A 23,938-nucleotide genomic window follows, 5' to 3' on the forward strand; every position below is an offset into this window, starting at 1 on the left:
GAATCATAAAAGCTTTCAAATGATTCCTTATCTCTCTGCTTTCTGTCCCTTATCATTTGACGGATATCTACATCTGTTCTTGAATCCCTGAATTGCTTCCTTAAGGCTGCACAAAGCTCTTGCCATCGCACCACTCCAACAGCCTTATGATGACGCCAAAAGAAATCTGAGGCCTTTCCTTCGAATAGCATGTTCGCATTTCCGCATAAGAGTGAGAAATTTCCCTCTAATGTCTGGTGTGTCAGAGCCTCGACTCTGTAGATAAAACTATCTACTCCTATAGTATCTGACGATCCCGAAAACCTTAATTTCCAGTTTGATAATATATGCCCCACTTTGTCGGGTCTCTGTGCTAAATCCGAGTTTAGGGATCTGGAGCTAGAGGGTCTCTGTGGAACTGTATACTGCTCTGTGGGTGGCATATTAATTCCCAAAACCTGCTCTAGGGAGGAATTCCTACTTGTATTAGGATTTACCGTGGCTCTTTGCTGGTCTATATTGCTCATTTGCGCTTCAACATTTGTCTGTATTAGGTTGGCCATCCTCTCAGTGAGCTGAGTTAGTAGCTCGTTTTGCATTGCCTTTACGGCTGCAGAAATTTCTGTTGTGATTTGGCTCATTTCTTCTACTGGTGTATTACAGACTGTAATATGATCCTGCCTAGACCGCTCCTGACTGGTAGAAGCTGTCAAGTCCAACTCGCTTCCACTACGCGAAATTGTTTCTAGCCTTGTACGCTGCCTAGTTTGAATTGCTGAAGTCGGAGGCTGTGAAATACGTTGATCGATACAAATTGACTCACAAATCGGACAAGTTCTTTTGACTGCTAAATGTGTCCTAAAGCACGCTTTATGAAATACATGCTGACACTTGGTTTTATAGCTATCAGCTGCCCTGATCTCAGAGTTACATAATCTGCACTCAGAACTAGGAGGAAGTTCCTCTTTTTGAGGCGATCGATCCAGACCCATTAATGTCTACGATTACTTTTGTTATTTTTTTATATCTACTTTTTTTTTTTTTCCCCGTTTTTAAAATCCAATAACTAATACCAATAATGAATGAGGGAATAATAAAGGGTAAATAATAATATATAGTAAAGGTTTTTATATAAATAAATAAATAATAAATAATAAATAATTAAATATAAATAAAATAGTATGAATTCTGTGATAAAATATTGATAATTGCAATTTAAACGTAATTTTGATTTCTTCTACCTACGCACTCAGTAACGCTGCCAGCTATCGACCGTCTTCACAAAAATGTAAATAAAATAGGAAAGTAGACTGAAAACAAACAATGATTTGTGGACATGAAAACATATGTGTAATATGACTCCTCATGTTCTCCATGCAAATCAATCGCTCGTTTATACCTAAAGAATTGGTTTTCAACAGAGCTTTTATCCGTGGTCACGAGCTCTACTTTGAAGTAAAGTCAACGTGCATTCCAAGCGTCTTATATAGCTCTTCAAGAATAACCAAAGATTAGTTATGAAAAGAGGAAAAGAAAAATAAACAAAGAAATGGGGAGCTATTACTGAGACTAAGTGGTCAGTAGCCAGCTGCTAGCAGCTTAGCAACTGAATCCCAATCCTATGTCTCAGTTAGCCCTCTACTTTTTTCTCCTCCAGTCGTCACTTTTGAACCCACATGTCACTGGACAGGATATCTGCCTAAGGCTGATCATCCTGTTTTCCAACTGACGATCCAGGAACCAAAAATGACAAAAGGACGTGCAAGAAACTAGATAGTTGCCGCTAAGTAAGGTGATGTCTCCCCCACCTAACTTTTGACAACTGACCCAATTTAGTCGTTGAGGAGAAATTAAAGTTAGTTAAATTTTGATTATAGCAAGAAACAGTTACGGTCTAAATTTTAGTGAGTTTCCTAGACTTAATATTCTTTAAAACTTTTCCAAAAAAAAATCTAGCTTCACGATTGGGCGCCAAAAATAATTATTATTCCTTCATAATTATGATTCATTACTGTAACGTGTAACGAATACCCGGCTGGAGGATATTTCCCCGATTTGACCCGCACGTTAACTGTTCCGGCTCTGGCTCGTCGGTGGCGTGGTGTTTGGGGTTTTGGCCAAAATAAAGGGGTGCCTTGTCAGGAATGAAAATTATTTAATTTAAGAAACGTGCGTACTAATAATGACGAGATAAGCTACCGGACGAGCTAGACCGTGAACTGTAACAAACTACCAAAAAAGAACAGAAAAAAAAACAGGAAGACACAAATTTGCAAAGTTGGTCGGATCGCTCCTTGATGTAATAGGAGCTAGTGTCGCCCTCCCTACCGTGATCATGCTTCTCCTAAATACCGGTTTTCCCATGATCCCTTCTTCGGCAAGCGCTACTGAGGCGGGTTTACGAAATCAAAAAATTTTGTTTTTAAACAGACATTATAAACTTATTTATTACCGCTAAAATGGACTTGATATAGTATTGGAGGTTATAAATTTCATGTGCATAATTAAACTACAGATTAATAAAATAATAAAAATATTTAAATTAAAAGAAAGGAATTCGAAAAAATTTATCTCAAAAAAAATATATTAATCCTAGGGTTCAATTGCTAACCATGGTAAAGCGTGGTCGCTTAGCAAAAATTAATTAAGAGTAATAAAAAAAGGTTACTTCAATTTAATATGGCTCTCATTATCATTATTATCATTATCTGACACTTTTATAATTATAGATGAAAAATCTCACTCACTCTTTTTATTACGCCATCCACCGTCGAAAGCTTTCTAAGGCTGCTGCGCTGTGAAATAAAAAATGATCATCGCACACCAAAAATAATAATAATAATAATTCTAGAATTCGATCAGCACATAATATGGGTTTTTTCCCGAATTAGGGACTTTTGCCGCTTTTTCACTTTTTCCTTACTTTACCATAATTAAAATTAATCCCTAAATTCAAAATATTACTTTACTAGTTTACAATAACAAAATCACTTATCCTAAGCTCAACTCAGCTGTTCAACACACGGATATTACTCTCTCACTCTCCGCTCTACCAAAGTTCAATGACCCCAGTGGACCATTGGGGAGCTATGCTCTATCCCTCACTCTCCACCGGGATGCACCGCGTGTTCTCGCCTTCTCGCTTTTTGGCGAAACCGCAACGGCTCCCTTGCACTTCCGCCTGTCTCCCTTACTCCTACATCTAGTCTCGGAGTGTCATATGAGACGATTGGAGCTTTTTCTTTAGTTTCTTTTTCGTTGCGTTTGGGGCTTTGACGAGCAGAGGGAGTGGGGCTTTTTGGCAGCGGTTACTTTTTTTGAGCCTATTTAAAACTGCATGACTTAGGCACAATATTAATAATTAAGAATAATTATGAATTCACAATATTAACTACTTAAACTACACTTAAGCACTACAAATCACGCCGAATTTAGGTTTTTTTTTTCTCTTTTCCTTTCCCCTCGCGTAATCAGCGGAAGGTGTAAAAGTCGCCGACTGGGACGGTTCGCCAATTAGAAGATTTCGCGACGAGCCCCCGCACCAGGGACCACGATAATTCCGGAATCACGCCGACTCCGTGGGCTTGAGAACGCGAACTGCTCCAGTCCCGAAGCTTCGCTTCTTCGTCTAGGGTTCCTGACTTAGGGAGCTCCAACCTAAGCAAAGTACGCGGCGTTAAACCTCCTCTCTTATAATAGCTAATTCCTCCCCCGCACGCTTACCTCTCGACTCAGCGCCAACCACAGAAATTATTATTGATTCGCACTAGTTTAATAGTTCACACTTTCTTAGGCAAACGCTTTTAACTTTTCTTTACACAAATGCCTTTACACAAAGACCTTTTCTTTCACTTTTCTTCTGGGGTTTTAAGCTACCTTTCTGGATGAGGTCCGGATGGGAAAAGAAAGGGCTTCCAGCCGCGAGCTACGAGGAACCCCGTGCCCGCTATTCGGAAGATTTTACCTAGTTTACCCGGTCCTAAATTTCTCCACCCATTTCTCTCGCTGGGGAGCAGCGCTGCCACTAAAAACCTGCCCGTTTCGCTAGAAAGTTTGACAATCAGTCGCTCCCAAACCTCCTAGGCCAAACTATTTGCTACAAGCCTTTTACATCAGCGGCAGCGGCAGGCATCGGTGGCATTTGGAGCTTGGCACGCGCTTTAATTGCAACAAAATGAGGCACAGAAGGGTGGGGGATGGAGGAGATTGCTGGTTTTTGGAATGCACATTAGTTCGCCTGACAACATCATTAATCCGCAACTCGGTTAAGCACACACCCCAACACACACACATACAAATGAAAATTACAATAAATAAAAGCAAATGAAAGCCAGTTTTCAGCATCCATTCAGTGGGGCCAGTAATGACTGCCAACTTCCAACTTCCAAACAGAAACCTGGAATCCGAATCTGAATCTGAATCAGAATCAGAATAACTGTAACTGCATCCCCGTGGCACGCCTCTGGTAACCCCATCTCTACATCAGGATCATGCAAATCAAATTGAAAATTGAAAATTGGCCCCGGCGCATCATTATTCTGCATTAAATTCCACATTCCACATTCCGGAGCGAATGTGTCCGCTCATTGGCGGCAATAATTTTTGGCGAAAAGCAGCCATCTGCAAATGCCATTAAATGGACAAAAATGGCGCAAAAATAATGTACAAAAGGGACAGGACGGGGATGGGGACTTCCCACGGAATCAATGTTGGAAATCAATGTAATGAACGGCCGGGCCGCCACAAAATGAAAGCAAACTGAATGCATTTACCAACACTGGAAAATAAAATGGAAGAGTTCAAATATGTTTTTTTAAGGAATAAATTTAAAACAGAAAAAATATAAAATAAAATATTAAGTATACGCCATGTATTCTTTAAAACTTCTAATCCTATTTATATTATATATAATATTATTTTTTTCAGTGTCTGAAATTTGTAATCCCCTTTTTTGGTAAGTTCCCTCGAGATGAGTTTTAACTAACTACTGGCAAGGATAAACTTGTCCTGTCGATTAGGGATTACTTTAATTGTTTCAATCAATGTTGCATACTTTCGGGGGAATGAACTAACTGCCAAGTTCCACTGCAGCTGTTTACAACTTTACAGTTAAACTTTACTTGCCAATTACCACGCCTCTCTCTCTCTCTCTTGCGCTGCCTCTCTCATTCCCCGTTAGTTGCCTTTTTCCTGATGAGACAAGAACATACATGAATATGCAAAGCAGAAAAAAAAAAAGAGAGACACTGTAGTGTCACCGGCATGCCACTGGGCGGAGGGCGTGGCACTGGGGCGGAGGCATAACTAGCGTTTAACATTAATAAAAATTTGTAGTCAGCAGGTGGCGCCCAAAGGCGGATGGAAAAAAGTGTCTTGCATTAAATGTAATTAAAATCAGTTGCAGCACAATGGAGGCGGTGGTAGAGAGCGGTGGTGGGCGTGGCAGCTGCTAACGATGCCCGCGAAATGAAGTGAAAATGTTTGTTAAATATTTCGCTGCATAATTTCAGGCGTTCAGAATGTTAAACAGCAAGAAGGGATAAAGAGAGTGGGGGATAGAGTGGGAAAAGGAGAAAGGAAATGTTGAAAGGTAAAAAAAAAACAAGAAAGGACAAAAGGAGCAAGCACAGACATGCACAGACACAAACTCATACTCCCCGCATATTTGCCCTTTGGTGAGTTTTCTCTGATTGTCTTCATCTTCTTATCTGTCTTTCTTCTCTCTAACCTGCTCTCTCCTCATCTCTCTCACCTCCTCCTCCTCCTCTCTCTCGATTGCATTTTGTGCTGAGTTTAGAATTTAATTAAATATGCTGGCGGCTGCCTCGCCTCCGGCAGTTTCCTTCTTTAATCGCCGCCTAACCGCATCGGCGGCAGCAGAAGCAGCGGCCAACAAGTGTCTGGCCACCACCACCACCCCCACCATCCTACTCTCCCCTCTCTCTTTTTCTGTTTTCCGCATTCATTCGGGAAATTACAAGCCAAAACGTGAATAATTAAGCGGCAAGAGCATTTCCTGAGGCTGGCGACCTGGCGACCTGGGGAGCGGAATCAGCGAAGGTGTTAGTTGGGGAGAAAGCGGAAAAAAGGTCGAGGCGAGGTGAAAGGCGAGTGGAGAGTGGTGAGTGGTGAATGGGGAGAGGAAGAGGAAGAGAGAGCAACGCCCACTAATGCGTTGATAATTATTAAATGGCCGTGGGTAAACAAAAAAAAAGAAGAAAAAACTGGAAAAAAATGTAAGAATTAGGAAAGCGGAAGGTAACTGTATCTGTAAGGAGAATGCAAGGAGAATGTTTAAAATACACAAAAAAAAAGTAAAATTAAAAATTAAAATTAATATTATATTAAAAATTAATATTAATTGAAAGAGAGAATATTAATTTACTTCTCTCTCTTATATTTCTCTCTCACATTTTCTTACTTTCTCTTCTCATTTTCTCTTGGAAAATTGCAATTATTTTAAAAATTAAAATAAATAAGTAAAAAATATCCTTTCATGTCCTTTGAGGCCTCTATCCCGAGCCCTACGCCCTACTATAAAAATGAATAAACAAAAATGAGGGGACCAGAAAAAAAATTGAAAGTAAAAATAAACACGAATGCGTCGATTGTTTAACGTTTTGGGGGGGTGGGGGGTTCCAGTTCTCTTGCTCCTTTTTTTTTTCTTTCCTTTCTTCGTCCTGCCATCGTCCTGCCGGCCTGTGTGTCGCTTTGTTACCACTACTGACGCCTTGTGCGGTCCCCGAACCGGGAATCGTAAATATTTTATTAGTTGAATTACAGCGAAGGGCACACGAGGCCCAAAATAATACAAAAAAAAAAATACATATAGAGAATCAGACGCCAAAGCTGCCAAAGGACTCAAATATCACGCACGACCTTTGCGACAAGGTGGCAAGGCTGGCCGTGGAAGTGGCAAGAGTGGGCTTGTGGGAGTTTCTGAATAAATATTATTAAATATTGTAGGAAACCCTTTTTTTTTTAACAAAACATAATAATAATTTAAGAAGTTGGAAGAAGTTTGGAGTTAAATTGGAAGAGAAAGTGGCAGGTTTTATTAGACAGTATCTTCTATCTCTAAACTATATCTTTTATCTATCATTTGTATCTTTATCTTCTACTCCTGTTTCTATCCATCTTTATAGTTATCCCTCTATCTCAACCCCTCTTATAATCCAATCCCTCAAGAATTTAGAAGAGGTTTGGAGTGAAATTGGAAGAGAAAGGGTCTTGAACTGTCTATCTATTCTATCTTCTAAATATTTTCGATCTATCTTCTCCTTCCTTTTAACCCTATAGACAAATTGTATCTTTCTATCTGCATCTATACATTCCACTACCTATATTCCAGTTTCTATCCATCTCTATCCCTCTATCCATGTATCTCTCTATCATAATCCCTCTTATAATCTCTTAATAAGTTATGTCAGAAGTTAGAAGAATCCTTGAACTATCTCTCTATCTGTCTATTGTAGGAGAGGAGAGAAGGAGAGACTTCTGCCACCTTTAGATACATTGTATCTTTCTATCTATATACATCCATCTATTCCTGTTCCTATCCATCTCCATATCTATCTCTCCTTCTATCCCCTAGCAGTCCCTCTTAAGAAGACATTAAATGTTAGAAGTAGTTGGGATTAAGAGTTGAGGATAAGAGAAAGAGTCCTGCCTTCTTAGACAGTCTTGAACTATCTATTTATCTTCTATCTGTCTATTGCATCTCTCCCTCTATTCCTATAGATACATTGTATCTTTCTATCTACTCCTATTCCTAACCATCTCCATATCCATCCCTCCATCATAATCTCTTAGGAAGCTATTAGAAGTGAAAGGACTTTGGATTGAAATGAATCTATCTTGTATCTCTCCTTCTATTCCTTTAGATATGTTGTATCTTTGCATTCCTCTATCCTTCTACTCCCATTTCTAGCCATCTCCATATCCATCCCTCCATCACAATCCCTCTTCCAGAGCTTTGTTTTTTGCATTTCCGACCGAGCCCAAGTTGGGTGTTTTGATTTTTCCAAGCATGTTTGGAGTGTCAGCAGATCGGGGAGGAGTATCTCAAAGCCAGGGAGCAGGACCACTATCAGGAGGGAGCAGCGGCGGAGCTGGGAAGTGGAAATTGTCAAACATGCCGGGGTCAACATCAACAACCGAAAAGAATGCCGGACGGAAGAATGCCTCAGCTGTCTCTCGGCTGGGGAGAGGACCATGACAGGCTCTAATCCCTTTGCCAGGACTCTCGAGTCCTTGTCCACCTAGCAGGAGCAACAAGTAAAAAGGTTAAAGGTAGAACCGAGTAATAGTATCTACAAGTCTATAGATACTTTGCAACAAAAACTGCGCCAAAGTTCGCAGCTGCCTTATCATCTCTTTTATGGAATTTTTGTTGATTTTCTTCCTTTTTTTTTTTGTTGTTGTTGTTATCCTGGCTAAATTCACTTAATGCCACATACAACCACACTGCCACACTGCCACACAACCCAGTAACCAGTGCAGTGGCCCTGTAGCCTGTTTGTGTTGCATGCCCCATAATCCGCGCTGAAAATCTCTTGACATTTATGATGAACGATTTAGCACGCCATTGCAAATTAAAGCAAAACAACAGAGTCCTGCCAGAGTCCTGCCAGAGTCCTGCCAGAGTCCTGGACTCCAAAATCGAATAAAGCACTCTGGCAATCATCGGCATGGCGTGGGGCAGAGTCCAGTCACTGCCACCGCCCTCTGCCATTTGTTTTTCGGGCAGATACCCTGTTATCCTGATGGGGTATATCAGCAACTACACGAAGTAACTCTCCTCTGGAGTTTGAGAGAAAAAGGAGCAAAGGAATGGGAGTAGAAATAACTATAATATCTCAGCTCATCAATCATTATCATCTGGCAGAGGCAAGGACCTTGTCGAGGCAGGGGGTAGCAGGACCAGGACCAGTACCAGGAACAGGACCAGGAACAGGACCAGGACCAAGTGCATCATCCTTTAGGAAGGCAAACAACCCATAAAACAAATGTGCAAATAAAAATGTTTATAAACAGAGACGACTGCTGGGAGAACTTGACAGTTTTTGGCGGGCAGTAGTGGCTTAAGGATATGAGTCCTGAGTCCTCCCACCCAAGGACCTAGTCTCCATAAGAAAGCAACAGACTAAAGAGTAACAAAAAAAAGAGAGAATCTTGACAACCAGAATAGAGTCGCCCAAGTCTCTAATATCCTTTTTGGATTATCCTTACATGCGAGTGTCCTGTTAGCCAGGTGGAATAATTACACGGTGGCCAGATTTTGGCCAAAAAGCAATCGGATATCTGTTGACTGATAAGGCGGCGGGTGACCAAGGCAGTGTCCTTGATTTCCATGGCTGGTGGCCGCGAAAAGGGGGAGGGGCAGCCTAGAGTCTAGAGGCGTAGAGGCGAAGAGGCGTGTGACCTTGCCACAATTTGTGGACTGTGGCAGTGGTTCGGGAGGCGTGGCAGGCCATAAACACTGGCGATTATAAATGACTTGAATCTGTGGTGCTTGCTGTCCCTCTCTCTCTCTGATGGCATGTCCTGTGTGTCTGGGGTGTCCTTGAAGTATGCTACACAAAATGTTCGCACATAATTAAGTGCTTTCAACTATGGCAGCCGCAGCTGTTGCCATCCTATCGCCCCAGTGCCCAGTGCCCAGAGTCCAGTGTCATAGAGTCCTGTAGTCCTAGAGTCCTGTAGCCCTCAGTTCCCGAGTCCTGTGTCTGCATGTGTGCGTTAGAGTGTGATTTTTGGTGTTTTTTATCTTCTGTTTTTGTGTTTTTTTGATAAAAGGACTCGAGCATGTTGCCTCTGCCATAGGGTCCTGCCAACTCATGAACCGAGTCCTGGCCAAAACAGCATGACTGGCCACTTTGACAAACAAAACTTCCATAACAGAAGAGGTTTTTTTGAGTTTTTTTTTTTTTCAAAACTTGCCCATTTTAAACCTAAAGGATGTAGATCCTGTGTATCCTAGATCCTAGATCATTGAAACTAAGCCTCTGTTTATACAGAATCCTGACACATTCTGAAGCGGAAATGAAGAGCCATCTATTATGAAGGACTCTGCTGTCGCCTCCTGTTCCTTCTCTGAGATTTACATTTTGTTTTTTTTTTTCATAGTATCCTGGCATTGATTCGCCAGGTGTCCAAGCAAGGACCTCGTTGAACTCGCTCCTCCTTTTGTGTGGTAATATCATTCAAATATAATGCTAACAATGCGACGCAAAGGCGGCTCATAGTTTTCACTCAACTGTTTGCATTAATTTGATTCCTTTTTTCTCTCGTTTTGTATTGTAATATCCTGCCGTTTAGGCCGCGCTTCCTGCCTTCTGGTTAGGAGCAGGAGGAGGAGGAGGTAGGGGGAGGTAGGAGCAGAAGGACGTTCATTTTTTATTCAGAACACTAGACCACTTTGGTTAGAAGTTGAGCTCTCTTTCCAGCCCCAGCCCCAGCCCCAGCCCCAGTCCAGCCGGCTTCTAGCTTTGTTTGCATTTTCCAACTCATTAAGAGTAATTTGCTTTGCTCTTCGTTATGTACTTTCTTTCTTTCTTTCTTTCCTTCTCTTCTCTTTTTTTTTTTATTCCATTTTTTATTCATTTTATTTAAAGGATTTTTGGTTTTTTAAATTTTATTCTCAACTAGAAAGGTGGTCGAGTGGAAATTAAACACAAGCCGCCTCCTCCTCGCAGCACTCGAAAAGTGAAGCCACCTGGCCTAAATATTTATGGTCCGCAGCCAGGACTCGTTCGAGTTAATTAATCATCGCATAAAAAATCACTGTATCAGTGGTCAGCCACAGAATCGCAACTGGGATATGCGAAAAACTAAACCAGAAACCTCTAAACCTGAGTCCTGAAACTCACAGCCTAAGCGATCCCATAAATAAAGGACCAAACACACACACAGACACATATATCCTTTGAAAATTACGCACGAGATTGTTGAACAAGCCAACAAACAAGGACGACGAGTGGCAGGACCAAGGGGGACCAAGGGAAGGGGAGCAGACAGGACGACAGGACGACAGGACGAAAGGAAAAAAAAATTATATATATATATGTGTGGAGGGAATGTGACAGGAACAACAAGGCGACTGGCGGCTGGCCACTAAGTATGCGCAAGTAAGCGATATGCCATGAGAAATGGCAGGGTCAGAGGGCACTGGAGAGTGAAGAGTGGGCGTGGCAGGGGCAGGGGGCAGGGGGCAGTAGCTAAAAGACAAACCGGAACTGGCAAAGATACGGGCCATGTCAGACAAGTGGCAGTTGGAGGAGGTACAGTGGCCGAAAAATAAAAGTTTGTCTCAAGAGGTTATCATTTTCAACAAAAATAATTGCTTCAAAAGAGGTCAAAGGACAAAGGTCAATCTAAAATAAATCAAAGACAAGTAATTTAATCTTTTGACATTCAAAGAAGCAATTAACTTAAGAATACTTCTTATTATTAAATTTAATAATAAAAGAATGAAAGAAAACCTGTCTCAAAGACCTCCTAAGAGTATGATACTCGGTACTCTCCATAATTTTTTTTGTCACAATCCCCTTAACCTCTATAGAGTTCCATAGTGCATGCCACTTGGCACTCCAGGCAGGCCCACAAGCATGCAACAATTTGTGGCATTTGAAACGCAAGTCTTCGTCCGACAATGCCCTCTGCCCTCCAAGCCATCCTCGCACTTGATGGCTGACGGAAGTATGTTAGCGTGGCCCAAAAAAAAAAAACAAAAAAAACCAAAAAATAGAAAAGAAAACTAATGCTAATGTATGTGTAGACACTCCTCACTCCCTCCCCCTCAAATCGGTGTCTTCTTGTTAAGCTCTGGATGGAAAATAAAAAAAAATAATCATAAAATAGAAATAAAATGACAAATTATTTCCGTTTCCGTTGAACAAAGTTAAAGGGTAGGGCTGGGGCCCCAACTGTCAATTTCTAACTGCCAGAAACTGCATATATTAGGAGCAAGGACTAAAGGACCAAAAGGACCAAAAACCTAGATGACAGGAACAAGGAACTCAAAGTGCATAATGTACTTAATGCGCCCCTGGATGCCCAAGTGATTGGTCTTTTGGTTACTTTACTCTTGCTTCTCTACTGGCCACCTACTGTTTTTGTCCCGTAGAGGTCCTGTACACTCTGGCGTATACGTGATATTCATACGATGGCTCCCTGTATCCCCCCTCTATCCCCATCTGCTGAATCGATAAACGAACATGTTTGAGGCCCATTGCCAGGTCATTGCTCATAATTCTTAAATTAAATATTTACACACGCCGCCACCGGCTTATGCCAGTTCATAATTAATAATTATTTTATTACTTTCACAAACAGACGAAACGAAAAAGTCAAATCTGGCTCTCGTCCATTGCCCCAGTCGTCCATTGAATACTCTACCAACTTACCTATAATTGTAGGTTGAAATAAATGTACGATTACATGGCATGGCATTGGGCTCTTTTGTTTTTTGTTTATTTGTGAAAACCCCCAATGGACCCTTTTTCGTTTCCAGCGAAAGGGCGAGAGCATTTCAATTTGTTTGACTTTGACAAACGCCAAGACCGCTGATGGTGGTAGTGGTTGCCCTCCCAACCATAAAGGCCCACCCGTGAGCTACGAAATTATGACCGCAATTTGGGAAATGAAATGCATAAAGCAAAATAAGCAAATGGCACGCAAAGTGACCCGAGGCGGCGTCAAAGCGCTCTAATTGGCTCCACAAAAGCCAAAAGATGAGAGGGAGTTTCTCGCATTTCGGTGGCCCAAAGGACTTTCAGCTGGTCCGATGAGGTTGGGGGACTAGAAGGGCTTCAAAGGCATGGGTTATAGACTCTCCAACTGATTCTTTTAGGTTCTAAGAGTCTACAAGGCCTCTCCGTGATACTGCCGTACAGTATGAGGCAGCGTCACAGTCAATAAATAGATTTGAAGACTTGTTTCGGATCTTAAAGAGTTGAAAGCTTAGAGTTCTAAGAGTCTATAAGCGTTCTTTCATAGAACACCTTACTTTAAAAAAAGTTTACAAGGCTTCTCTGTGATGCCGTACATTATGTGGCAGCACCCCTCTCAAACAATAAGTTAAATGACTTATTTTGGATAATTAGATTTGATTCCTTTAAGTTCTATGAGTTTAGAAACCTTCTTTAATAGAACCCGTAGCCGTACACTATGTGGCAGCTCCCAAAAACTCCTTTAAGCCGTACAGTAGCAGCGACCTAATCAATAAATAAATTGGAAGACTTGTTTTAAATTCCAAAGCACTGATACCTTTAAGTTGTAAGAGGCTACAAGCCTTCTCCCCGATTGATTCTACCCCCAGCCGTACTATATGTGGCAGCGCCCCTGTCAATAAATAAGTTCAAGGACCAAGTAGTGGGGCAAACGCAACCTGGTGGCCCCCTCGCTTATCCTTTCAGCTATTTGTTCCATTTCGTATTTATTAACGACTCATCATATTGTGATATAAGAAGCCTGTCAGCGAAGGACGCGGCCGCGCCCGTGTTGGGCCTGCCACCGCCGCCCCCAGGGGAAATGGAAAATGGGAACTGGAACCCGGACCGGGCTGGGGCCGGGGCCGGGGCCGCTCCCGATGGCCTCTTTAGGGAGCGGAGACGGCGGAAACTCAAAAATGGCGTGCCGGGCAAAAATTAAGAAAATAAACTTGTCAACACATTCAACTTCATTATCGAGCCGCAGTCGCAGCCGCTCCCAGTTGGGATTTCATTTATAAATATATATACATATATATTATATTTTTATTTATATTTTTATTTTTTTTTAGGCCAGAAACTTACCCGTCTGAGCCCGTCACTTTTGCGGCTTTACTTTCGCCCTCTATTTGGTTTGGTTTGGTTTGGTTGGGTCCTGGTCGGGTTGTCCTTGCGAGGCCTGGAAAAAAGGATAAGAGACACAGGGATGAGGGAGAGATGAAATTATGAGGCGGCTCAAGCTGCGACCTCCCGTGAATATTCATATGCGAACGTCTTGTCGTTTAATTTCGAGTGCCGGCGGCCTAGTCGGGAACTAAACACAAAAAAAAAAAAAAAAACAGAAAACAGAAAAGGCAGAAAAGGAATGAGGTCTGAGACCCAAGGATAAAGATGAGCTCCGAGTCCTTATGATGTTCAGCTGCGGTCTCCTTAGACCTTAGAAATAAAAAAAAAAAAAAAAAAGAGAAAAAGACCCGCAATCACGCGTTGGGCTTAGAAGCCGAAGGCAAAGGGTCCTGGTTCCGACCAAATCCTTGCCAAAATCCTATAAATTTGTGCAAATAGAGGAGACCATGTGCTCCGCCCAGGACATTTCATAAAAAGTGTCCTTGTCTGATGGTATATTTAGTGTTTGTTTCTCTCAAGAAATTAGGTTTCAAATAGAGCCTCCAGCCCCTCGAAGGATATGATTCATTATCCTTCAATGCAAGAACTTTAATTCAAAAAAAAAAAAAGAAAACTCAAATAAATCATGAAATTTTATAGTTTTTACAAGCCAGTTTGGACATTCAACACCCAAAAAATATAATCAGCCGGTGCCGGAGCAACAATTTTCCAGGATCCGTCCGGGCAGGAGGCAGAGCCGGAGAGGGCAGGGGGTCTAGGGGATTCAAACAATTTGCGCAAATATTGTTGTTAGCATATCGAACCCTTCTCGCCATCGACATGGCCATTGCCATCGATACTGTGGCCCACAATGAGCCGGGCGAGCAAACAAATTTATGGCCATCATAACGGCATGGCCCCTACTCTATACTCCATACTCCATAGTCCTTAGTCCTTAGTCCTGTAAACACGAGGCGGAACCAGAGGTCGTGGCCAAAGAGAGAGTCCGACAAAATGTCTATAGTGCTACATAATAATCATAATAATAAATAGCAATAAAAATGCTACAAAGGAAATTAAATTTCGGTATCCGTCGAAGAAGAATTTCAAAAAAGTGCACACAGGATATAGGTGGGGGGGCAGGATCTAGGCGGCAGGATCTGGGCGTGGCATGGCGTGGGGCAACACTTTGCGGCCCTTAAATTGCCCATAAGCTGTTTAACTGAGTTATTAAAGTGCTTGGACCTGGTCTGGCATGGGCAGGAAAGGCACAGGACGAAGGGCGAAGAAGGAAAGTCGAAGGACTCAGGACTCAGGACGCAGGACTTAGGACTCAGGACATAGGAATGCCCACTAACCCACTGTAGCTGCAAAACGGCTATATTAATGTTAATTAATGTTAAATGCCTAGGCGTTCCAAAATCATTTGCAAACGAAGTGGGTCATTCGCCTTCCAAGAGGCGAAGAGAGAAGGCGCCAAAGGAGCTACAGGAGCTACAGGAGCTACAGAGCTACGGTGAGTGTCCTGGTCCACGGTCGACGCCTTCAATTGCCCATCAACATCATTAATATTTTCGAAATTGGTTCAAGTCCCTGCCGCTGACGTTTCACAGACTTTTTTTGGTCAAGTGGCTAGGCCAGAAGGAGTTCTAGAAAAAAATAACAAGGTGAACATTCACCTAGGAAGGCAAGAGGAAGTCTAGTAATGATTCACCTATGAATTAATAAGGGATTCACTAAGGATCCATATAAGAAATCATCTAAAAATTCAAATAAATAATATTTTTTAAGCAAAAACCCTTTAAATAGCTAATATTTTGGATATTGTAAAGCTCAATTACGGACTTCCTGGCTGGGGTCACACCTTGAACCCTTGGTCTTGTGACCAAAAAAAAAAAAAGGATGAGAAAAAAATAGCGGACCTTTGGGGCAAATGTGGCAAACAAACGTTGGCGATTCCCTTTCGCATTTAACGAGCTGACAATGCCGCATATAAAAAGCTTTTGTTCCGCTCGGCAGGCACACTATGGTCGGTAGAGTGGGTGTATGGGTGTGTGGGTGTAGGTGGGGCGTTGCCCTCAAAACTGGGGCGTGGCCATATGACGTGTGACAAATTTTTGCGGTTGGAGAAGCCGACAAGGGTCCGAGACGGGGTGACACGGCGGGGTGGCGGTGGCAAGCACGGCGACCAAATGTGTTGCACGTCTCCTCTCGTCTATGGCCGGAAAATTGTCCAACATATCCGGGAGCGTTGAGGTTGGCTGCCCATTGTATTGTGCGGGGGGAGGTGGTATAGAGAGGGGGAGTGACCATGTCCTGCCCATCCTGGCCCCTGCCCGGTTCTGTCCGTTTTACTTGCAGTTAAATAGGGCGGAAAAATAATTGAACCATTATCAGGCAGTCTGGCGCAACGGGGCCAGGATAAAGGATAAAGAGGGTGGTGTCCTTTTGGGTATACCAATTCTGCTTACCCCCTTCCTCCCCCGCCCCTCTTTAGCAAGCCCAATTTGCTATCCTTTGGAATAAATCTGTAGCTTGTTTCGTCTTTGGTTTATTGCTCTTATTACAAAATATTTAACACCAGGACTCCCCATATAGAAGACGCTGCCACGCCTACGCTGTCACTTTCCTCCCTCCTCAGACTGCCAGCAGGACGAACAGCCAGGACCTGCCTGCCTGCCTGGCAGAAATTGTTGCCTCATTGTAAAAATTTATGTTAATATTTTAAATTTCCATGAACATAACTGAACTGAACTGAACTGAACTGTGGCCAGTAACAATATGCCGTCGTGGTCGGGCGGAAAAGGGCTCTCTGCCCCCTCAGGACCTTCTCGCACCACGCCCCCAACGCCCACTTAACAGCCACACACTCACAATTCTTTAAAAAAAAAGTTTTCTCTTCGAAATTTTTTTTATTTTTTGAATTTTTAAATAAAAAACAAGAAAGGAAAGCTAACTTCGGGCGGAGCCGAAGTTTATATACCCTTGCAGTTGAGTCGCAGTCCGCTAGGTGGCGCCACCCATCTTATATTATTAGATATATAGCGGATCGTATATAGTTGGCCGATCCTTATGAAACTTGGAAAATCGAATTATTTTGCCAAAAGAGGAATCCATTGAAACTTCCATCCTTCTAACTTGAAAAACAACGAAGTTATAGCATTTCCGATCAATCAGTTATATGACAGCTATAGGATATAGACGGCTGATCCTGATGACATTTAGCAGATCATATAAGTTGGCCCAAATTAGAATGCACAGAAAGTCCCATCCTTCTAACTTGAAAAACAACGAAGTTATAGCATTTCCGATCAATCAGTTATATGGCAGCTATAGGATATAGTTGGCCGATCCTTATGAAATTCGACAAGATTGTTTTTCAAGAGTGTTTTCAGATTGTTTTTCCCAAAATAGAATCTCTACCAAATCCCATCTTTCTAACTTAAAAAACACCAAAGTTATGCCAATTTCGATCGTTCTATGACAGCTATAGGATATAGTCGGCCGATCCTTACGAAATTTTGTACATAAGATATTTTGGTCAAATATAACATGTGTAGAAACTTCCAACCCTCTAACTTAAAAAACACCAAAGTTATGGCATTTCCGATCAATCAGTTATATGGCAGCTATAGGATATAGTCGACCGATCCCGGCCGTTCCGACTTATATACTGCCTGCAAAGGAAAGAAGGGTGTGTGCAAAGTTTCAACTCGATAGCTTTAAAACTGAGAGACTAGTTTGCGTAGAAACAGACAGACGGACAGACGGACAGACGGACCGACGGACAGACGGACAGACGGACAGACGGACATGCTCATATCGACTCAGGAGGTGATCCTGATCAAGAATATATATACTTTATAGGGTCGGAGATGTCTCCTTCACTGCGTTGCACACTTTTGACCAAAATTATAATACCCTCTGCAAGGGTATAATGAATGAGTCTTTTAGTTTATTAGACTTTTTAAGTAATTTCTTAAATTTTAAATATATTTTTTATAAAATTATAGTTTTTAAAATTATCCTGCCACTTGCTGGAAGAGTCCTTCCTCAATTCTTAATTAGAATCCTTCTAAAATTTTAATTTATTTGCCAAAAATTGTAACATTTTTGCCCAAAATTCGAGCCATAAACTGGGCTTTTGGACTCAATGTGCTTTGGCAGTAGCCCCCCCCACCCCCTGGAGCCCCCGCTGCCCCCTGCAGTGCCCATGTCCTGGGCCATGTCCTGGAGCTGTTTGCTGGCACGGATGGCCCGAGTCTTCCCCTGGTCGCTTGTAAAATGTAATGTAATTTCTACGCTGGCGGCTCTAGGCCACGGACGCAGGACGCAGGACTCTCTCTCTGGCAGGACGCTAGCAGGACGATGGCAGGACATACACACACTACTATACTCTACACACAAACACCCAACAGTTGCCTGTTAATAATGCCAAGCAGTGGCAAGGGGGAATAGGAGCTGGAGCTGGAGCTGGAGCTGCCGCAGGATCGGGAGGAGAAGAGGTCCTGCCGGCCGGCCGGCTGGGCCATTTTAAAGTGGGGCCATATTTTTAAGGAGCCACAAACTGCAATGACAGTTAACGTTACAGTTACGGTTACGACCAGCATGTGTAGTGTAGGGTCTTTTTTTTTTTTTATTTTATAAATATTTTACGCTCATATTTTATGCGCATTTTTCATCCGGCGGCTCGCTGGGAAACAGCTTGAAAGGACACTGTCCGGGTGTCCTTTCCGTCCAGTCCTCCTGTCCATCATCATTAATTAATCCCCCAAAACGTTGATCCTGATGGAGAACAGACTGAAACTGAGCTTTAAGTATTGGAAATTATGAAAAGAAAAATGTAAATATATAATATATATTTTATTTTTATTTTTATATTTATTTTTTCTCTTTGTTTTTTTTCTTTTGTGGAATATGCAACGCATTGTGTTTTAAAAAAAGGCACGTCCTGCGTCCAAAACCAGGACGAAAGGACGAAAGGACTGAGGGACGAAGGCGAAGCCATGCCCACGGCATCTCCTTCTGCTTCTGCTCTTCCATTCAACATTTTGCGGCATGTTGCTGCGTTGAGCCTCATTAAGCGCACTTTGTCCTCAACTGCCCCCTGTCTCGTCCTTCTCGTCCTTCTCGTCCTGTTTACTGTCTCTCTCTGTATGTGTGTGTCCATTTAAAGGCTCTGGCAACCGAACCGAAGCCGGAGCCGAAGCCGAATCTGAAGCCGAACTCTACTATGGCATCCTCCGCTGATTCATTCCTTCCTCGTTTCCCATAAATTATTTTTAAATGCATACTTATGTGGAATTTTGCCACGCGCTGCCGCGACAACTTTTCATAATTTTTATTTACATGATGCGGTTGTTGGGGGGGAGATCCTGGGCCAGGATCCTGTGTTGTAGCTGGGTGGGTGGCCTTTTTACTGCCGGTGTGTAACCGCATTAAAATGATTTGCAGCAAGCGTTCGTCCCGGCCGTCCAGGCCTCAGGATGTCTGAAGCCTGCTGATGTCCTGCTGGCAACGACACCCACACACTTTTTGCATTTAAAAAAAAAAAAAACAAAAAAAAAAAATGGGAAAAAAAAACCAAAACGCCATCACAGACAGCGGACATTGCAACAAAAGTGGCCAGGATGGTGGCGCTTACCGCACGCATCACTTGCCACGCCACCTGCCTGCCCCTTCAGCCTACTCCTGGCCACGCCTCCACCTCCTCCACCGCCTCCTGGTGGTGTCAGTCACACCCTGGAATGCCACTGCAATTTCAGCCGGAGGTCATTCCATCAGGCGACGGCAAAAAGGCGCCTTTTTTGTCAAAAGCCATGCTGCCATGTTCTTCCAGCTTTAATTTGAATTATTCAAGTGGAGGCTCAAGTTTGTTTAAAGTTGGGCCAAGGGACTGGGAAGGGGATGGAAAGGACAGATACTGACGCCCAATACTAATACTGATCTAGACGTACTAGAAGTACTATACTGGTGACGAAAGATCCAAGTAGAAAGTAGTTTCTTGGAGCTTTCATTTTAATAACTATTCAAGTGGAGACTCAAGTTTGTTTAAAGTTGAGAAAAAGGGGCTGAAAAGTGGAAAGAAAGGACTAATACTGATACCGGATACTGCTACTAATAATTTCCAACTAAGAAACATATTAATGGGGTAAAATACTAGTGACGAATGAGCCAAGTAGCTTTTTCTGGAAGCATTAATTTCAATAATTATTCCAGTTAGTGCTGAAGTGAAGAAATATGACTTCGATTGGACCAAAGATATCTTAAAAGACAATATTCCTTTTAGTAATAATATTAAATTAAAATACTCGTTGACAAGGTAAAGTATCAGTGACGAAGAGCCAATTATTATTTTCCTAGAGCTTTAGTTTTAATAATTATTCAACTTAAAGGCTCAAGTAGAGAAACTTGACTTGGAAGATCCTATAGCAGATACTAGAATGATAGTTATAAATAATATCCAACTTAAAAACACCTTGACTAAGTAAAATACCAATGACGAAAGAACCAAGTAGCATTTAAAAAAAATTAAAGCAGTAAAGTGGGGAAAAATGACTTGGAAGATACGAAAATTCTGCTAATAAATGAAATCGAATACTTCTATTAACAATTTCAAATATAATATAACTCTTGTCACTATAAAATGCCAGTGACGAAGGCTCTTGATATAAAAAAATAAGATTTGTGACGAAATAAATGCAATTTAAATACAAGTAGGTAGAAAAGCTATATAATACCCGTTATTCCGACTAAAACTATTAAAAATATATCCTTAAAATCCATAAATATTTTAAATACTTAATCACAAAACCCAAAATTTGTCTTGAAGATAAGCTTCATCCTTCGCCGGTCGATCCCTTTACGAATAATCCTTCTATGAAACCCTAATTGGCATCCTGCTTGTAATCAATCTAATTATTATCAACTTTGCATTCGCTTATCCTGTTCGAGAATCCTTCTGTCCTTGATATCCTTCGGCAGGCCATATGGCAGACGCTTTGGCAATCTGCTCGGTTATAAATAATGTCATCGACCATATGTTCGAGTAATCCGTTCATGTTGCCACGCCCCCGTTGCGGTCGTTTGTTAGCCCGGTTTTCAGCTTCCAGCTTTCCGGCTTTCGGCTTTCGGGCTGTCAAGCTTTATGACTATATTTGCTTTTGGTCCGAGCCTGAGCCTGAGCCTGAGCCACTTTTCCGCCAAACTCATACACATTTTTCATAATTTTTCCACTTCAACCCGAATGAATGGATTTTTAATTGAGTTTCCTTCCAGGATCATCGCCACTCTCTCTATTAACTAAAGATAGCTTCCTGGAAATATGATGAAACTTAAATATTCAGATTTGATGTCCTGAATGTCCTTCCATTACCATTCCATCCTTCCACTGGCCACTCCATCAACCAACCACATCGATCGATTTTCAATCTCTCTGCCCAGAGTGCCACAGAAATTGTTATCAAGTTGATTTATTTATTTTTCTCCTTCTCATTTTCAGATTTTTATATAAAAACGTTGACTTTTGCCAAAGTGGATTTATAAACAAACATGGTCTCTACTCTCCAGAGAACATAACTCGAGCATTTAATTACTTAAGCAATCCACCTCACTGTTTGTCCGAATATGTGGCCAATTTGAGGCGATTTTCTGATTTCTGATTTCACATTTTCTTTATTTATTAAAAAAAAAAATATATAAAGCAAACTATTGCTTTTTTGGTTTTCATTTTTAAAGGGCCAGTGCTTCTCTGATGCTTTTGAGATTAAGTTTCCGTTTAAAGTGCCTTCCATTTTCAAATCAAATCTAATTCGATTGATAATCCCAATTCGGACTTCCATCAAAAAACATTTCCCCTTGACACTAACTAAATGATTGATTTGTGGGCTCCAGTTCCCATCCCGTTCCCAGTCCAGATCCAGTTCATGTTATTTAAAAATTTCGCATAAATTTCAAAGTTGTCACAGTTCAATGCTAATGCCCAGATGTCAAGGCTGACTCTTAAGGGGATGTGGGTGGGTGGATTCCTCCTCCTCCTCCTGCCTTTGACAATTTTTTTTCTATTTTTTTTTTAAACAAAAATAGCCCCAGAAACAGCAGCAAACGGCGTTTAATGTTAACGCTTTGTTGCCGATATTCCTTCTTGCCCAATCTACCCCCTCTCTTTCACTCTCGACATAGCCCCGTCTCTTTCACTGGCCGGCTCACATAATTTAAATTCCATGGCAGTTCCACTTTGGTCGCTAACCGAGCTGCTTTTCCATGCGACTCACATACAAAATGCGCCATAAACGAAAATGGCTGCCCCGTGACTTTTATTCTATATCTGTGTGTGTGTGTGTGTGTTGTTATACCTGGTACTCGTAGTACTGGGGTATACTGTATTCCGGCCAAGGGATGTAACAGAAAGAAGGAAGGAATCATATCAGACACCATCAAGTATCAGCATTAGGATAAAAGTGATCAGCTTCAAGGGCCATGTCCTTCTGTCCGCTTGTCCTTCTGTCCGCTTGTCCTTTTGTCCATCTAGACATCTTTCCTTCTATCCTTTTGTCCACCTATCCATTATTCAGTCTATCCTTCCGTTTGTCTATCTGTTCCCTGTTCCCTCAAAATATATTTTAAACATATTTTCTTAATCAGCATCAATGGGCTTGTCCGTCTGTCCGCTTGTCCCTCTGTCAGCTTGTCCCTCTGTCCGCCTGTCCGTTTGTCTATCTTCTATCTGGATAGTCTATCTTTCAGTCTATCTATATCTATATGAACCCATAACTTTTAAACATATATTCTTAATCCACATCAATAGCAATATCCGTCTTTCGAAGAGACTCTCTCCCCTTGTCCGACTGTCCGTTTGTCCGTGTGTCCGTCTAACTCTATATAAATTATAACTATAAACCTACTGCTATAAGATTTAATATCTAAACTCTTATAACAACCTTGTAGAACAGGTTTTTAGAATCTTTTTAGAAACTTTTCTTTTAAGAATCAAACAAAAAAAAAACTCTATTTCAGAGAAGTAGAAGTACAGTACCGGGTATCATATAGTCGATAAACTCTACTACAGTCCTCCTTTCTTGTTTTAAAAATGTGTATGTGTGTGTTTGTGTTTTTAAGAGTGTGTGTGTGTCTGTGTGTGTTTGTAAGCCCACACATACATCGATGTATTTGTGCGGTATGCGTGCTTTTGACGCTGAAACTGGAACTGAAACTGGAACTTCAATTCAATCAATTACGCGCTAATGCACTTCAAAGTGTATTCCATTAAACAAAACAATATTGCGGGCCACCAAAAACAACAACAACAACAAGTACAACAATAAAACTAAAAAACAACAATAAAAAATGGCTAAAAAAAAACAAAAACAAGTCTAGAAAAGCCCACCTGCTGACCCGATCAGAGTCAAATGCCGGATTATATAGCCTACTTGAGAGAGATGCACTTGAAGAAACTAACTTAAGCTATTATATATCTTGAAAATGAACCCAAAAACCCTTCTCTCAGTGTATTTTATAAAACGGTTTTCTAAGAAACCTTCTCCGCCTGCTTGTAAGTTGGCTTGGATGTGCGTGAGATCTTTTTTGTTTGCCGGCTCGGATGTCAGGCTGGCAAGGAGTTGGGGAAAGGGAGTGAGTTTAACCCTTATGGCCCGTGACCTTTCCACCCCATACCTCCACCCTTCCAAACCCCCCCATTGTTTGCTTTCGTTGACAGCGAAAGGGCGATGAAAATCCATTGAAATTCAATTTAAAGAATGTTGACAAACGTTTGTCATGAGACTGCGACACCAAAAACGGATGCCAATGTGCCTGAGTGACTGAGGTGGATGGGCCAGGTGGGTGAGATGATGATTTCCAGGTACTCCCAAGCGACAATGACATTCAAAACTTAACACGGCATAGCCCTTAAATCGGTTAATCTGACGAGAAAAGCTCGACTGGGATTTTCACGGGGGGCTCATTACGGGATTGGCCTGTCACCCGGAGCGATGAATTCCACAGAAGATTTTTAAGGCTTTCTCTCGGATGTTGGTTTTAAAAACAAAAAAAGAGTAAAAAAAAGAGCGTATGTTGTGGCATTTATTTGATTGATTGAAACGATTAAAAAGCAATTATTTTATGATATTGATAGTAGGTACTTG

General features: G+C 41.7%; 1 protein-coding gene across 5 annotated transcripts in view; it reads right to left on the reverse strand.

Annotated features, from left to right (window-relative positions):
- LOC6505218 (zwei Ig domain protein zig-8) overlaps positions 1-23,938 on the reverse strand; it is a 174,792-nt gene that overhangs the window by 124,202 nt on the left and 26,652 nt on the right. For all 5 annotated transcript variants that reach the window (XM_044717396.1, XM_032451947.2, XM_032451946.2 and 2 more), the window contains one exon: positions 13,776-13,869. The gene's annotated coding sequence lies outside the window, so the exon portion shown is untranslated. The remainder of the gene's footprint in view (positions 1-13,775; positions 13,870-23,938) is intronic.

Source organism: Drosophila ananassae, chromosome XR, assembly GCF_017639315.1.
Source record: "Drosophila ananassae strain 14024-0371.13 chromosome XR, ASM1763931v2, whole genome shotgun sequence".
In the NCBI taxonomy this organism is placed as follows: Eukaryota; Metazoa; Arthropoda; class Insecta; order Diptera; family Drosophilidae; genus Drosophila; species Drosophila ananassae.